The sequence below is a fragment of the Onychomys torridus genome, chromosome 11 (genome assembly GCF_903995425.1).
Source record: "Onychomys torridus chromosome 11, mOncTor1.1, whole genome shotgun sequence".
Classification (NCBI taxonomy): Eukaryota; Metazoa; Chordata; class Mammalia; order Rodentia; family Cricetidae; genus Onychomys; species Onychomys torridus.
The window spans coordinates 76543567-76561072 of record NC_050453.1 but is presented as its reverse complement, the minus strand read 5'-3'; the positions used below and the strand labels follow the sequence as shown (position 1 = coordinate 76561072).

General features: G+C 40.6%; 1 protein-coding gene across 2 annotated transcripts in view; it reads left to right on the top strand.

The window, feature by feature from the left end:
- Positions 1-17506, top strand: part of Cntnap5 (contactin associated protein family member 5) — a 902127-nt gene that overhangs the window by 591564 nt on the left and 293057 nt on the right. The window lies entirely within an intron of this gene.

The window sequence follows — 17506 nt, the reverse complement described above, 5'->3', positions numbered from 1 at the left end:
GTCAGTGGGAAGCCCTGATTCACAAAGGGGAAATTTATTCATAGATGGTTCTCTGGACTGTGCCTCTGGGTGAGTCCCACCTTCTACAGCTTCAATAGTTGGTCACTGTTCCTCTGCATGTGTCCCGCCTTCTTCAGCTTCAACAGTGAAAGAGATTACACCAAGAAGCTGTGAGGATAGCAGATATAATCAAGTGTGTTGGAGCAGCAAGTAAATATCTAAAAAACAGCCCTCACCTCAAAAGGAGAAAGAGATAGTTTATTCTAGAGCCAAACAGAAGTGACCGACCGTGGCCTGAGACCATAGATATAGGTTACTACAAATTCCATGTTCCATCATGCTAATAGTTTCATGATGATTTGTTGTAAATCAAGATATTTTTCTATATGCTAGTCAAACATAGGTGGGAAGATTTCAGGAAAGCTGAAGGTCTCTGCTCTGAGTCTCACATGCTATCTCATGACTTTCTTAGACTTTAGGTTCATGAAATATAGGGACCAATTCAAATAATTCAAGAGTACATGCCAGACAGTTGCAAGAATGTTGTGTTATACACAGAGCTGGGCAATAAGTTACTGTTCAGTAAGTCAAGATTTCTCAAGGTAAATTTACTCTGGATCTACAACATTTTGACTTGTCCCCAATCACTGAATTTCTAATCAGTTAGCTTTGTACAATATTCAATATGGGTATAGCTTCTTTTTCTTACAATTGTAGTTCCCTTGTGAATCAATATCATCATCATCTTCATCAGAGAGAATGTTTTCTATGGAATATCCTGAGAGCATGTAACTTCTTTATAAATTTGTTGCATAGGTTTAGAAATGGCATCTGAGTTTGAGCAGGTAAAAAGCCTTTGGTGCTAAGTCCAGTGATCTGAGATCAATCCCTGGACCCCACATGTTAGGAGGAGAGAACTGACTCCAACAAGATTCCCACATGTTGTCCTCTGATTTCAACAAATTCACATTTGAACACATGTGCCCTCCCCACAAGTAAAATACATGTTTAAAAGTAGCATTTTATGGTTAATTTATTCTGTAATATAATTACACATTCCCAAATATTGATGTGATAGGTTTTTAAGCATTTATCTTTGCCAGTAGTCCTTCTATGAATAACTGTAATCAATTGTTGGCCTGGCCTCTCTCTCTCTTACACACACACACACACACACACACACACACACACACACACACACACACACACACACAGCTTATTTCAAGCCCTGGTCTTCAGAGATGCCAGATGCACCATGTAATGAAGCAACAAAGTCAGGCCTCTCATATCTCATAGAGTATTTGTGCTCTATGCTCCTCTCCAGTGAGGCAGCCTACTTACAGAGATCTTTCTACAGATAGTGTCCAGGCACTAAGGATATGCAAGAAACAACACCATGGCTAGTCACATGACAGTAAACTTAGGAACACAGCCATGACATGCTGTAGTTAGAATGCAGTGGAGCCACTGCAGAGAGTGATGACAAAACATATTCAGTCATTTTTCCAACTGAATACAAAGAACCAGACACTGCCCAAAGAAAGTGCTAGCTAGATCTTGTTGTTGTTGTGGCCTTTCTTGTTTGTTGGTGTGTTTCATAGTACTTCATCTAGTGAAGAGTGGCTGTACATTAGCTACTTTGTAGTTAATTGCCTTAGAGCAGGAACAGCAATTGGGCTCTTTGCTGCTCTTGGTTGTAGTTACCTAGTTCTACCCAACAACCTAGTCAAGGATTGGGTTTGACAATGTGCCCTGGTTCTTTTCAAAACATAACTCACACTTCTTAGTGAAACAAATATATATATATACAGAATTTTAGGCAAGCCTGGTAGATTCTAATCCACGAAATGTACTTTTCCTAAGATTTCTAAGGTTTTTAGAAGCAAATTCTCCTGGTAATTTTTTTCCAGAAAGAGGTGTTTGGGCTACAAGAGGAAGTGATGGAGATGAATGCTTACTGCTGAGTAACAGGTGTCTCACGTATCAGGAGTGGTGGGGTGGCTGCCAAATACTGAGTGCAGACATCTCAGGGAGCTTAATTGGGGCTTACAAATATCACCTCTGTTAATTCCTCCACAAAAATCTAAGCAAAGATCTTTTTAAAAAAAAAAATCTCCATCTTGTATGGAAGAAAGAGAATTTCAGAATTTCATGACTTACTGCAGGTAATAAACCAAGCAGCTATCCACCCAGCTGGGACCATGAATGCCCTCTGGCCCAGTCATAATCCATATCCCTGAAACATTAACTGGACATTCTGTATTGCATATATCTTTATCTTAATCAACATTTTGATTTTTGATATAAAATTAATAAATGCTTATTGTTGAAAATCTAAAGAATAAAGAAATCTATAAAGAAATGATAAAACTTGGCCGGGCGGTGGTGGTGCACGCCTGTAATCCCAGCACTCGGGAGGCAGAGCCAGGCAGATCTCTATGAGTTCGAGGCCAGCCTGGTCTACAAAGTGAGTTCCAGGAAAGGCAGCACAAAGGTACACACAGAACCCCTGTCTCGAAAAACCAAAAAAAAAAAAAAAAAAAAGAAATGCTAAAACCAATCATTAATCTAAAATCAAGATATTAAGTTACAAAATGTAAAGATTTTTACTATAAATGGATTGTGCATTTAAACACAATATACATCTAAATCACATACTTTTATTTTAGTGTCCACATTTAAGCTTTTTCCTGTTACATTAAAACATACTTTGAAATTAAAATGTGTATATTACAATAGCACACAAAATTAAACTCTCTAAATTACATACATATAAGAACATAGAAGCCTTTATTCATTCAAAACTGTGCTTTTGAACCCCGCCTCTCCTGGGGTTTTTTGTTTGATAGTTTATCAATTGATGGCTAAAGAAGGTGTAGTTGATCTTATGACTTGCTGATTTGGTGCTGTAGTCATGGAGGAGCTAGACTTTGGGACCTGTGTCTTGATGATCCTGGAGAAATCAGGATTCCCCTCTTGGGGCTCCTACTTTAGTTAATTAAAGAATTTAAGAATAAAGTCAAAGGGAATCACTAGGAGAGTTTTATTATAGTTGAAAAGAAAAACCTCTCAGGACAGATAAAAGTTATTTCTAAGCATCTGCCCAGAGAAGGAGAATGGAGAAGAAAAGGAACAGATGTACTTCCTGAAATAAGGAAGCATAGGGATAAGCCATGTCATGATGTAAAGGATACGAGGGAGGAGAAATTCAGGGAATGGGTGAGAACAGCCCAGTGGACCAGAAGAAGCATATGTGACATCTGGTTAGCATCTCATAGAAAGAGAGAGGAGAGACGAAAGAAAAGCTGGGTCTTTTGTGGGAAGACTCGGCTGAGTGTCATGGCTGCTTGTCTTGTAGGGAGTGAGCTAGAGCATGGTTGTTGGAAGGAAAATCACAGTGTTTCTGTAGAGGGATAAATATTTTGGCTACCTCTCTAGCAATGCCTATGGTGAACCTCCCTTCTTTCAGGTGGTGCCTGGGCTCTGTGATTGACCCAGTTTGTTGAAATATTGGGCTCCACCAAGGCCAGTGATTCTACTCTCTTGACTAGAAGCTTTTCCATGATGGGCCTTTACTGCTGCCCTGACACTGAGTTGATAGTTTAGATGGTCATAGATAGGAATTTCTCTAATGATGATCAAGGATGAGGAATCTTAAATCTTGCATGAGGTTAAGTAGGAGTGGATTGTGATGCTGTGAAATATGTAACAAAACCATCCAGAAAGTGTGACCTGAACACCAGGGTTTATTCTGGCTGTCTTTACAAATGCAAATAAGCTGAGATAGGAATTGAATTTTTAAGGTTTTTTTTCCTCAAAGATCTAGCAATCTGGGAAGCCAGAGAACTATTATTCAGACCTACTTTCCCATCCCATCCCCAGCTACCAAACTTTATAGAGAATTAAAACAGAGGCAGCCAATCATTCCAAAGTTTAATCTTGGTCCTCTAGGTAGGTGGTCAGTCTTGTCACTGAGATTTTCTCTGGCTGTACCTCTAATCATTATGATGTTTCTCTGTGTGTGGTTGTTGTTCTCATGCTCTCAAGGTCCCAGCTAGGTTTACTCGTATCTCTGAACAAAGAATTATGAATGTGCACATGTGGAGCTATTTATAAACTATTAACAGTGTATATAACCTGCACACAAAAATTTGTTCACAATGTGGATATTGTAGATTCATTTCTAAGATATGAAACATAAATGTGCTCTTATAAAATGAGGGAATTTGCATATTTTGTCAGTTTTTCTGGTTTCCTGGTGAGCTTAGTTTGGGAAGCTAGGGCCTCAGAAAACTCAACTACCTGAAAAGCTATCCAGAGCTAGTAGATTTCAGATTTTTGTTTCAAGAATTCAAAGAAGAAATCTAAGGATCTCAGATGGTAGATTTTAGAGAAAAATTTATTGTAGATCTGCAAATAGGCAATTGAGAGAGAGAGACAGACAGGGACAGACAGAGACAGAAACAGAGGGAGACAGAGAGAAAAGCAGAGAGACACAGGGAGAAAGCAGATGCTCTACATGGTAAGAATATGTTTCCAGGGAGCTACTAGGATGGAGACATTCTAAAGGACATACAACAGAAACACATGTTCTGAGGGTAGAGTTTTGGACTTCTGAAGTCAAAAGGTCACCCATCAGACACATGTGCATTTGGTTTCATTTAATCTAGAAGAGACAAAGCTGGACTGTGCATTCCTAAAGTATAATATAGACAAACTGTTGCCTTTGTGACTCATATGTCAGCATACATTATCTACAGAGCAAAGCTTGCATGAATCTGGCCATGTACTGCCTAGTCACATGGCATATTTAGTCAAACATTACTTTGGGTGCTCTCTGTGAATGTATATTTCTTTTACTATGGTTAACATTTTAACAAAGTGAACTCAAAGATGAATGTGCTCAATAATGTGGAGGGACCTCATGCAATTGACTGGTGGTTAGAAAAATACAGTGGCATCCCTCCATTATAAGGAATTGACAGCATGTGTTATGGACTTGAATTGCAGAAAAAAACAGTTTCTAGCCTTCTAGCCTGCCAACCTATCCTGAAGATTTTAATCATAGTAAGTCTTCATATTCTGTTTCCTAACCTCTCCACACCTGCCACACACACATATACACTACTCACTTAGTAGGCTGAGTACCTTAGTGAGTACCCTGAGGCTGGGATGAGTCTCTCAATCCTGTATAATCCTCTCATTCTGTGTAGATATTCACTGACACTTAACGCATTTTAAGAAAACGACACTATTTACTGTTGTGTTCCTATTAATCTGTAAATTTCTCATTAAAATATATGAGGTAGGTTGAGGGGGAGGGCTCAGTGGGTAAAGTTCTTGCAGTTGTCTTAGTTACATGGTGAAAAAAAACACCATGGCCAAGACAATTTATGTAAGAACGAGTTTATTTGGCCTTGCAGTTCCAGAGGATTGTAGTTCATGATGGTGGAGCAAAGGCATGGTGGGCCTCAGCAGGAAGCTATGTATTCCGACCTTGAATCACAGGCAGAGAACAAACTGGGAAGGGGGTGTGGCTTTGAAACTTCAATGCCTGCTTCCAATGATGGAATTCCTTCATCAAGACCACACATTCTAAACCTGTTCAAACAGTGGCACAACTAGGAGCCAGGGATTTGATTTCCAGAGCCTGTGGAGGACAAAGAACATTCTCCTTCAAATCACCACATCACAGAAGCAAGAGAGACCTAAATTCAGATTAAGAACATATATATGGGGATGGTGTCACATACCTGTAATCCCAGGACTGAGTGGAGAATACATTGTGGGAACACTAGTGGGAGGGGCTTAGTGAGAAGTCTGTAGGTCACTTGGATACAACTCATGAGAGTGATTAGGGAGTTCCCATGGAACCCTGGTTAATTCCCACAAGATGGTTTTTTATGAAAGCACAGACTGACCACTTAGTCTCTTTGGATTCCTGATTCAGCACATAATCTCCCTTCCTCCTTCACCTTTGCCAGAGGGGACACTCAGCTGTTTGATATTCTGCCTCCAAGCCTTTGATCTAAATAAAGCTCTTCACAGACCACCCTCAGGCATCTTGTTTAAACAATAGAAAATGGACTAAAGCAGAGTGTGACAAGTCCTTAGGTCTACTTTTGCACTTTCTTTGATGATTTCAGTGTACTGAGCATAATGAAGTCACTGCCAAGTTCAAGCCCCATTTCTCCCTTTCTCCTTTATTCTATTCTACCTTATTTAATGTATGGGAGACCAAAGCCCTTTCCCTTTAAATATGTAACAGTTTGGAGCTGTGCAACAGCCTGAGTATTCAGTTTCTCTCTCTTTTTTTTACTTATTTAATTTTTTTTTCTTTTCAGTCTTAACCGGCTGTGGGCCGTTCTTGAGATTTGCAACTTTTGCTCTAAGTCCAGAAGTGAAACATGTTCCTCTGTTCCTCATTTCCTTCTGTACTTTCTCAACTACCCAGCTTTTCTCAGTACCTTTTCATCTTCAAACATAGGAGAGGAATATGTTTTGAAGTTGCATTAGAGTTTAAATTCAAATGCTTGGACATCATAGTAATGCAACTTTGGACAAATTGTTTAATCACTATAGATTTGGTTTCCTTGTCAGTAAACAATGATAAAATTGGTTGTCTTTCAAGATTAATGTGAAAATCTCAATATATATGCTGAAATAGTTATTTCTCTCACTGCTATGATAAGGAAGAAAGGCTGTGTTTGGCTCACAGTGTGAAAATCCAGGCTACCATGATGGGGAAAGCAGGGCTGCAGGAACATGAGGCAGCTGGACACAATGCATCTGTAGGCAGGAAGCAGGGAGAGGTGGATACTGGTGCTCTCCTTGAGTTATCCTTTCTATTCACACTGGGATCCCAGCCCATAGAACAGCGCCATCAATGCGTCAGAGGGATCTTTCCACCCAACTTAATCAGAGAAGTCCCTCCAAGATGTGCCCAGAGTCCTAGGCGACTCTAGACTCTGACAGGTTGGCAGTTAGTATTAACCTTTGCACACATGAATCCCAGTTCCTCTAAACCAGGCAGTCTTGAAACAGTGATGTGATGTTATGTAGTGACTGAAGAATCAACCCTCACTTATGCTCAGTTTCCCCATGACTGAGAGCTATATCTCCATCCTCACCCTAAGAGAGAAAACAGTAAAGTCTTCACCGGTTCTAGATAGCCAAGCTATTCCTAAGACTCTAGGAGCCTGGAGAGAAGTTTCCTGGGAAAAAATTCTAGTAAGGATGAAGCATAATTAGAAGAGTGAGAATCTCTGACCACATTTCCTTAGAACTGAGATTGCAGTCAGTCAGTGCACCTTTAAACCACTTTCCTAAGGTCTCAGTTTATTGTCAATTTTGTGCTTTTTTTAATGGTAATGGACACTTGGCTAGCTATTAAAATATATTTATTTCCCAGCTGCATGATTTTTCTGTTGTTTAGTAAATTCCATATTTATGTGCAAATTATTTGTGCAGAGTCACTAAGAAAACACATTCCTTCTCTATCCTGATGAGCTGATGCTGGTTTCACACATGTATACAATATACAAGCATTGCAGGGCATTTTCAGAAACGTTCAGGCAAAACTTTAACCAAAACTTGTTTTTTGTTCTCAAATCATTCCTAACCCATTTTCAAACCACCTTCATAGTCTCCCAGTCTCACATCCTGGTTATTATGATGCTCCAATTCTCTCTGCTTTGACAGCAGCCTCTGTTGTCATTAAAACTCATCAAAGCATGCATAATGGGGTAGGTGGAGGATTGTGATTGAGGTCTCTTCAATATTTCTAGCTGTACCTGTGAAGTGTGATTGTGGGTAATAGATTATCATCACGGCTATTGAAAGCAAGAAAGAACTGTGTCCACACAGTTTGGCCTCGGTTGTTAGCCTTGCTTCCTGAAGTTAGAGCAGTGGCTGTGATTTAGTCCTTGCATATGTACCTGTCTATCAGTACAAGGTGAATGAAAGTCATTGAGAACATAAGAAGGAAAGACACTTATGAGCATTTCTTTCTCCTCTCCTCATACTCTGAGTGCGCGGCAAGCATTGGACATACACATTAAAGAACAAAGTAAGAAGAACTCAGGGGTTTGTGTCATGGTATTTGTAATGCATTTTGTGCTGGCATCTTACTACTGACCTTGTCCCCAAGAAATATACTTACAACATACACACAGACGCACACTCATGTATATATTCTGTCACACTCAAGCATACATATTCCCTTGAGGACACAATGCACACACATATGCATACATGAAAATACAGATATATAGGCACACACACATACACACAAATGTGTGACGGCACACACAACAGAAAGATTGTGTACTTTCTATTGCTCTACCAAAGACTGACACAAGAACAAGATACGCCAAAGTCTCAGATTTCCTTTCTTAGAATCATCAGTTGTTTTGTCATCACTGCAAGATTGTTGTTCTCAAGGTGCTGAAGAAACAGCACAACTAATAAGGTACTTGCTTTGAAAACATGAGGCTCCAGTTTTGATCTCTGATACCTTTGCAGAACAATCCAACACTGCTGGCACCTGCTTATAATCCTAGCATCTGGGGAAAGGAATCAAGTGAATCCCTAGGGCTCACTAGCCAATCAGTCTGGGCAACAAGCAAGTTACAGGGCAATAAGAGACTTGGACTCAAATAAATAAGGTGGACAGTGTATATCCCAAGTAACAGTATTCAAGGTAGTTCTCTGGCATCCACACACACATGTGCATGCACGTACAAAGGTGTACATATTCACACATACAAAGTACTGTTGCCAAACTGTCCCTTGAGTTGAGACCATATATTGAATATACCAAGTATTTACCCAGGGAGGCATGCATCACTGAAGGAGCTATAATAGATTCTATTTCAGAAATGCATTAATAATACTAGTGAGTAGGAAAAACAGGATCGCAACTACAGCTATCAAAAACTGGAGCAGTTGTCCTGTGTTTTCTGTTGTAGGAGTCCAAGATTTTCTATTGGTGTGCATTCATATGGATTGGGCCATTGCTCTAGAAAAATGATGATGAGCCACTGGGAAAATAGAAATAACTTTTATATTTGGGGCCAGGGATGGCTCAGTCTGCAATATCACTGCTATGTAAGTCTAGAAACTGAGTGTGGATCCCCACTATCCACACAGAAACCAGAATGGGGTGCAAATATGAGGTTTCAGTCTAGGTTGGCTGATAAAAACAGATCCCTGGAGCTCATTGCCTTGCCAATATACCAGTGAAACTCATAAAGCATGATTCAATACTATTGAGGGAAGAAACTCCATCTCCCTATTACTACCACACATACATGTACACATATGCACATACTGCCTTGTGTAAATGTGTATATACATATACACAGACAGAAAGATATATATATCATTAGTAATGCCCCAACTTTGCTTCATTCTGGCTAGTATTGAAATCTTTTCTATGACAAATCTAAAAATCCCTGTTAGTTCTAAGCTGAGATCCTTAAAAGAGTAAGGGAACTCCTCAAGCTGCTGATGGTGACAGGGTGGAACTGTGCCTCTGACCCCCACCATTGAAAGAAGGACTTTAGCTCCCTTCACTCCTGCTCTGTGACAGCCACTCTCTGATGTCCCTTATGTGTTAATCTATTGACCTGACAATAGGTAACAAGAACAAGCAAACTGCTCACAAGAAACGGAGCAAACTATGTCGAGCAGGTGTCTTGATATTAACATGCAGAAAATAATTATAATAGGCAAAAATATGATAATTCCAGGGATGTAGTAAGTGTAGACAGTGTTCTGAGCATCTCAACCAATGAGGACAGTTCTCACATCTCCACACTGATGTCCTTCAGACATGGTTAACCATGGGCAGGAACTTGGAATTTACCCTGGCAGAGTTAGAAAGGGATGAGATGCTCTAGCCAAGTCTGTGTTTTTAAAGGACCACTCCTACTTTGGGTGAATTAGGAGTCGGGGTGAAGAAAGCTGACTATTTGGATATTCTTACTACAAGGAAAAAAAATGACAGATTCTTGGCATGCCACAGATTGTATCATAGTTATTTCTTCCTTAGTCTCTATTTCTGTGTCTAGGGGGCAGTAGAATAATTTCTTATTACATCTATTGTACTTGTGTGTATGTGAGTGTTTGTGCAGGTGTAGAGGTCTGAGAACAACTTTCAGGAGTGAGATTTGTCCTTTTGCCATGTGTATCCCAGGAATTAAACTTGAAAACAAGTGATTGTACCCACTGAGCCATCTCACTGGCTGCTAGCAAAACTATCTTAGTACAGTCTTTAAGCATGAAGGTTGAGAGCGAGAGAATAGGACACATCAGGTGTGAGTGTGGACTTCTCAAGGAGAGTAAGCACTGAGTGCCTTGGCGCTGGCCATATGAACTATTTGAGGAGTGCTCAGGCTACATCTCAAAGGGTTTCTAACAGACCCCATCCATTTTTGTATTTTGCTGAGTGAGATTATAGAGTGGCTGTAGACATTTCTTGGTGGATATTATATTCTGAAAAGCTAAACCCAGGAGAAACTTGCACAAAGTGTTTCTGGTAAGAATCTTGGAAAATTGCAGCTTTTTAGCAGGAAGAGAGAAAGGCTTTCAGCAATTGTCCATTGTGCTGGAGTTCTGTCTTCTTCAAGCATCAACTGGTTCTCCATGGTGAAGGACTCTTTTCCCTTCTCGTATCTGTTTTACTTTATCTTGACTTTCTGTCCTTCCTCAGTTTCCTCACTGTACCTACCTTTCTTAAAAGCACAAACAGTGTCCTCATGGACGGTAGGTTTAGCTCATCCTGGGAGAAGTTTCAAAGCAGGCTTCCTGGTGAAGATTCACTCATGGGTGACTTATGTGCTGCAGCTCACTTGCAGTTTAATGGCTTGGAATAATACTAGTGTTGTTGCTTCTTTGAATCATTCCAACTTGTATTGTGGCTTACATTTCAGAGGGGCAGTTTGATTTCTGTAATGAAGGGTTTTCCAAAGAGCTCAAGAACAGTCATCCACCAGTTAGAAGAAGCAGCATTTTATGCATTGTGCGGTTACCGGCAGTCTGGATCACACAGGGCCTCCATAAGGCTGCTCTCTCAAGCTAAGTCCAGAAGTGGATATTATCACCATGTGTGGAAGCCTCGGCTTTGAAGTGGTCTCTCTGGGATAGCAGCAGACAGCATAATCTCCTGCTAAATTGAGCCATTAAACAAAACTACTAAGTCATAAAGCTGTGGCATTACCCTGAAATTAAAGCACTGTCACCTTCAAATTGCCAAGAATTTTAACAGCCACTTAGAGGAATTCCTTTCACACATCCATTTAGCATGGCCTGTTGATTCCAAGCACACTGATGAGGAGAGGAAGCCTGAGTGAGATTTTCAGACATGGGGCTTATCATTTTTTCATGCTTCTCCACTTTATTAACCCACAAATTTCTCAAATCCTTATTAATCTCTCATTTATTCATGTATTTATCAACTCTCTTATTTATTTGCTTCCTCATATATTTTGGTGTGCTCAGTTATTTATGAATTATTCAATTATGCAAAAATTAATTCATGCAAATTACATGCTATTGTTGACTGAGTTTGGCACCAAAGTTCACAGAGTAAATAAATCTATTCTTGTCCTTAAGAAACTCATAAATAAAATAAATTAAATTATTAAATTAAATTAAGTTTTTCAGCTTATTTATTTATTTATTTGTGTGTGTGTGTGTGTGTGTGTGTGTGTGTGTATGTGTGTGTGTGTGTGTGTGTGTGTGTGTGTTTATGGTTGCATTTAGTGAATATTATTCCTTGGGTGCCACCTACTTTTATTTTTTACCAAAAGCCCAGAGTTCTCATTGGCCTGGTACTCTCTAATTCAGCTGGACCAACTGTCCCCGAGCTCCAGGGATTGTCTTGCCTGTACCATCACAGCACTAGCCCACTTGGCTTTTCTTATCAGTTTCTACTGATGGAACACTAGTCTTTCTACTTGCAAGGAAAACACTTTACCAACTGAGCTATCTCCTCAAACCTCAGACTATTTTGTGCATCTCTCAATAAATTATGTATTTATATCAAAAACACAGAAGACAGCTTATGCTGGAGAGGATGTGGAGCAAGGGGAACTCTCCTCCACTGCTGGTGGGAATGCGAGCTTGTACAGCCACTTTGGAAATCAGTATGGTGCTTCCTTAGAAAATTGGGAAAACCATCTCCCCCAAGACCTAGCTGTAGCACTCTTGGGCATATACCCAAGGAATGCTCAATCATATCACAAGGGCAGTTGCTCAGCTATGTTCATATTAGCATTGTTTGTAATAGCCAGAACCTGGAAATAACCTAGATGCCCTTCAACTGAAGAATGGATAAAGAAAATATGGTACATATACACAATGGAGTACAACTTAGCAGAGAAAAACAATGACATCATGAGGTTTACAGGCAAATGGATGGATCTAGAAAAAATCATCCTGAGTGAGGTAACCCAGACTCAGAAGAACAAACATGGTATGTACTCACTGATAGGAGGATACTAGATATAAAACAAAGATGACTAGACTGCTGCACAACTCCAGGGAGGCTTCCTAGAAAATGGGACTCTAGGAAAGACACAGGGATTGCCCAATGATAGAGAAATGGATGAGAGCTACATGAATACCCTGGACGACAGTGGGAGTAATGAAGGGCAAGGTTCGAGGGAAAGAGAGCTTAGGGGAGCATGAGATCCCAGCTGGATCAAGAACAGAAAGGGAGAACAAGGAACAACAGACCATGATAAATGATTACCACATGAGAACAGGAATAGGCAGAGTGTTGGAGAGCTCCTCAGAAATCCACAAAGATACATCCTCTGTAGACAGCCAGCAATGGTTGAGAGAAAGCCTGATCTGCCCTAGTCTGGTGATCAGATGGCCAAACACCCTAACAGTCATGCTGGAACTCTCATCCAATAACTGATGGAAGTGGATGCAGAGATCCTCAGCCAGGTACCAAGTGGAGCTCCAGGAGTCCAATTGTTGAGAAAGAGGAGGGATTGTAAGAGCATGAATTTTTGAGACAAAGATTGGAGAGGTACAGGGACAAATAGCCAAACGAATGGAAGCACATGAATTATGAACCAAAGGCTGTGGAGCCCCCAGCTGGATCAGGTCCTCTGGATAAGTGAGGCAATTGAATAGCTTGAACTGTTTGGGAGGCATCCAGGCTGTGGGACTGGGACCTGTCCTTAGTGCATGAGCTGGCTGTTTGGAACCTTGGGCTTACACAGGGACACTTTGCTCAGCCTGGAAGGAGGGGACTGGATCTGCCTGTTTTGAATCCACCAGGTTTAAATGAATCCCCAGGGGAGTCTTGGCCCTGGAGGAGATGGAAGTGGAGGGGAGAGGAGGGGAGGAAGGTGGGGGCAGGGAGGGGGGAGGGCAGAGGAACCCATGCCTGATGTGTAAAATTAAAACACAAATTAATAAAAAATTTATGTATTTGTTAATTCTTATTTACTTGCTTTTCATTAATTTTTATGGGTTGAGTTTTTAATGCATCATTCCTTCACACAATTATGCAAAATATAATTCACACAAATTATATTATAATATTTACTAATTTGAGCACCAAAATCACAAAGTGAATAAATCTATTCTTGGCCTCACAAAAACAAATTTGAGGGAAGACAGGTGCAGTCCACAGATATTTTAGATCCAGTGTGGAAAACAGTAGGAAGCCATCAATGGCACAGAAATAGAACACCAGAGGAAGGGATTGGTAAAAGGTATACAAGAGGACAAGAGCCATGCTCCTTCATTGTGTCTTTGAATAGCTGCCTTTGGATCCATGTTTTATGTATATGTGCTTCAGGTTTTCTGTGTATGTGATATATGTGTTTATGGTGTATGCATATATATGTGTGTGAGCATGTGTACCCATAAGTATGCACAGAGATCAGAGAAAGACAACAGGTATGAGAAGGCTTCCCTTGAACTTGGAAATAAACTAGGTCTTCCTTGACTCTACCCTCCACAATGTTGTTTTATAGGCACAAGTGCATGGCTTTTTATGTGGGTACTGGGGATTTAAAGTCAGGTTCTCAGCTTGGCCAACAGGTACTGTTTACTCACTAAGCCTTGTCTCCTGCTCCTGAGCTGAGTTTGTAATAGAAACAACTGTTATTTACAGAGTAACAGCTAGCCTGAAGTGCCATGCTCTGCATTTCACAGTGGAGATGGCACTGTTTCCCAGCACTTGTGTGAAGAAGATACATTCTTTCTATTTTAATGAGGAAGGTACAGGAATCTCAAGTGACTCAATATCTTGCCTACAGTTGAATCTACCACTGAAGTTGTCAGGTTGTGACTGTCAAGCCTAAGTGTTCAGGCTCAAGCAACACAGAGAGTCTGATGCAAAGAAGGGCTCCTGTGTCCTAACATGTACATTCAGCTTGCACTGTTCCTTCCCTAGGTTAGCAAACCCTCAGAAAGGACTGCAAAGGGCAGAGGTCCCCAGTGCCCACTGTACATCCCTCACCACCACTTTCCTCTTCTGTAAGATAGATGTGAGCAAACCTTTTCCCAGGATTCCTGAAGAGTGAATGGAAATAATATAAAGCCGAGGTTCTCAATGTTTGGTTGTCTATAATGAAGGAGTCAAGAGCAGGTTTTTAAATGTCATTTTCTAGCTCTGATCCTGTTGCTGTTTATTCAGTAAATGTGAACATGAGTCAGAAACACTGTGCTTAGCATGCTATAATGGTCAGTGTTGATCATCAACTTGTCAAATCTAGAATCATCTAAGACACAATCATCTGGGCATGTCTGAATGAGAGTTTCTAGACTGCTTTAACTGAAGTGGGCTGACCCATGTTAAATGTAGAGGTGCCATTTGATAAGCTGAGGTGCTGGATGAATGCCAATAAGCAGAAGGACTGAGAACCAGCATTCATCTATTTCTGCTTCCTGCCATGGGAGTGATGCAATCAGCTTTCTCAAGCTCTTGCTACTATGTCCTCACCATGATGGTGGTCCACCATGATGGACTGCACCCTTGAGCTCTGAGCCAAAATAAAGCCTTCCTTCTTTAAGTTACTTTTAATAATTTTTCCCTTTAAAAATGGAGATAGTAACTGCTACACAGATTTGTGGCTTTGGGACATACATCTTCAAGGCAATAAGCCCAGTGTTGAGCACTTAGTGAAGCCCCTACTTTATTCATTTTTTCCATGGTTAAGGGAGCCTTTCTTAAGCCTTGAGCACAGGGTTGTCATGGCTGGACCTGTATACTTTTCTGTGCAGATAAATGTCCCTAGTTCTAGGCACAGGAGAAGCCAACAAACATCAATCAATATGATGGCTTGTGTTCTGTTAACAATTAGCATCCATTCACAAAGAACCCGTGTGTAACACAAGAATGAAGTCACCCAGCCCTCACATCAATTTCATTTATTCACTTATATTTAATTCATTTACTTATGTAGATGTTTTCTAGCTATGGAATACAGACCAACTTACTTAACTTCTGTGAGGCTCAACTACCTTATAGGTATAAATAAGAGTAATTATTCTTTCTTCAATGGATGTATATACAAGCTAAGTAAAATGAGGAGATGGATCAGATATCTCTTATTCAGCATCTAGCAGTCTCTAAACGCTGCTGAAATAGTTTCACAAGGCTAGGAGTATCAAGGTACAAAATGAATGCAGAAGTGGGACTGACTAAGAAAAGCTTCCTGGTGGCATCATGCTTCCATGTCTTACCCACTTGCCCATGACTACTTATGTGCCAGTAATCTCTGTAGAGAAGGCCTGCCATGAGCATCTGTACTGTTTGGAATCACTAACACTTGCTTCTAAGACCCAACTAGATAGTGAAATGTGGACCTAGGCATGGTAAATTCATGGCCTGCTGCCAAGTGTACCATGGAGATATGGTACCCAAAGATGTGACTGCCATCATTGCTGCCATGAAGTGTTGCTTCACTGTGCTGCTCAAGGGAATCAAATGTGAAGTGCACAATGATGCCAATATTGATTGTCATCTTTTCACAATTTAAAATATTGGTGACAAATCTCTGGTCATTTCTGTGAAGAAGTTTCCTGATTGTAATGATTTATGTGAGAAGACCCACCCTAAGTCTAAGTGACGTCATATCCTGTGCTAGTGTCCTGGACTGAATACAAAGCAAGGCAACTGAGAACCCACATTCCTCTTTCTGCTTTCTGATTGCATGTGCCGTGGGACCAGCTGCCTCAAGCTCCCACTTCAATGACCTCCCTGACAGGATAGCTTGTACTTGGTTAAGGTTCACTGTGCCATGTGTATGCTAAGCCATACAACCACCTGATGAACCACAGTTTGACCTGAAGTATGCCAAGGTCTTGGTACTCTGATTTGGGGGTTAGGGTATAGGATAGGATATCTCTGAGACCATGGGTATATGGCTGCCCTGGAGAAGTATTATACAGAAGTAGATATCAACTCCTACTAAGGTGAGGATGAGGGAGAAGAACAGACATCCTCTTGGAGCCTATTCACTATGCTTATTGCCAAATCCTTCCCAAACAGCCTCTTTGAAAATAAAATTTTGGAGATAGGTGTCTCTGAGCAAACAAAGAAAAGGAGAGAGAAATACCAGCATTGGGAGTGAGTAAGGTCATAGATGCCTTGTTTCAGGGCTATAGTTTGCCAAGGGATTCCCACAGAGGGATAGAGTTTAGCTGTATGAACATTGTGAACATTTTTTCCTGTTCAGAAGAGACAAGTAACAAGGTCAAAGGTTCCTCCCAGAATGCTTGTTTGTTCTTGCTCACTTTTGCTCTGAGTCCTGGATTCCAGGGAGAGATGGGGAATCAAAGTTAGTTCAGACACCTTAAGGAATGAAAGAGCCTAGCTTTAGTGGCAGCTTACAACTTTTGTTCTGTGAAGCTGGAAGCAGAGAAACAATTCTCCTGGGGACACTTTTCTTGTTGCTCTTTCCTTCTGTGGATTATTTTGGTCTGTTTTCTGTTGCTGCCACAAAACACCCTAGCTTGAATATTTTCTAAAGTAAAGAAGTTTATTTAGCTCACTGGTTTTGTTGCTAAATAATTACGGTTTTTCTGGTTTATTCAGAACATGAAAGGTGTCAGCAAATGGTGCCTGTGTAAGATAAGACACAGCATGAGAGAGAAAGCAAGAAGGTGTGTCAAGAAAACCAAACTTGCATTTTAGGTTCCTGTAGTCAGTTCAGTCCTGTGAGATGGAGAACTCTCTGCAATGGGAGACTATCATTAAGCCTACCTCAAACCTAATCACCTCTCTTAAGGTCACAAGATCCTAAAACATGACATCACTCTTAGGATATCACAGGATGTGGTGATATTGTGTTCTCCAATATAGTGCACCCTAATAAACTTATCTGGGGGTCAGAGAACAGAACAGACATAATATTAAACATAGAGGTTAGGCAATGGTAGCACACATGCCTTTAATCCTAGCATTCCAGAGGCAGATATCTATCTGGATCTCTGTGAGTTCAAAGCCATATTGGAAACAACCAGGCATGTTGAC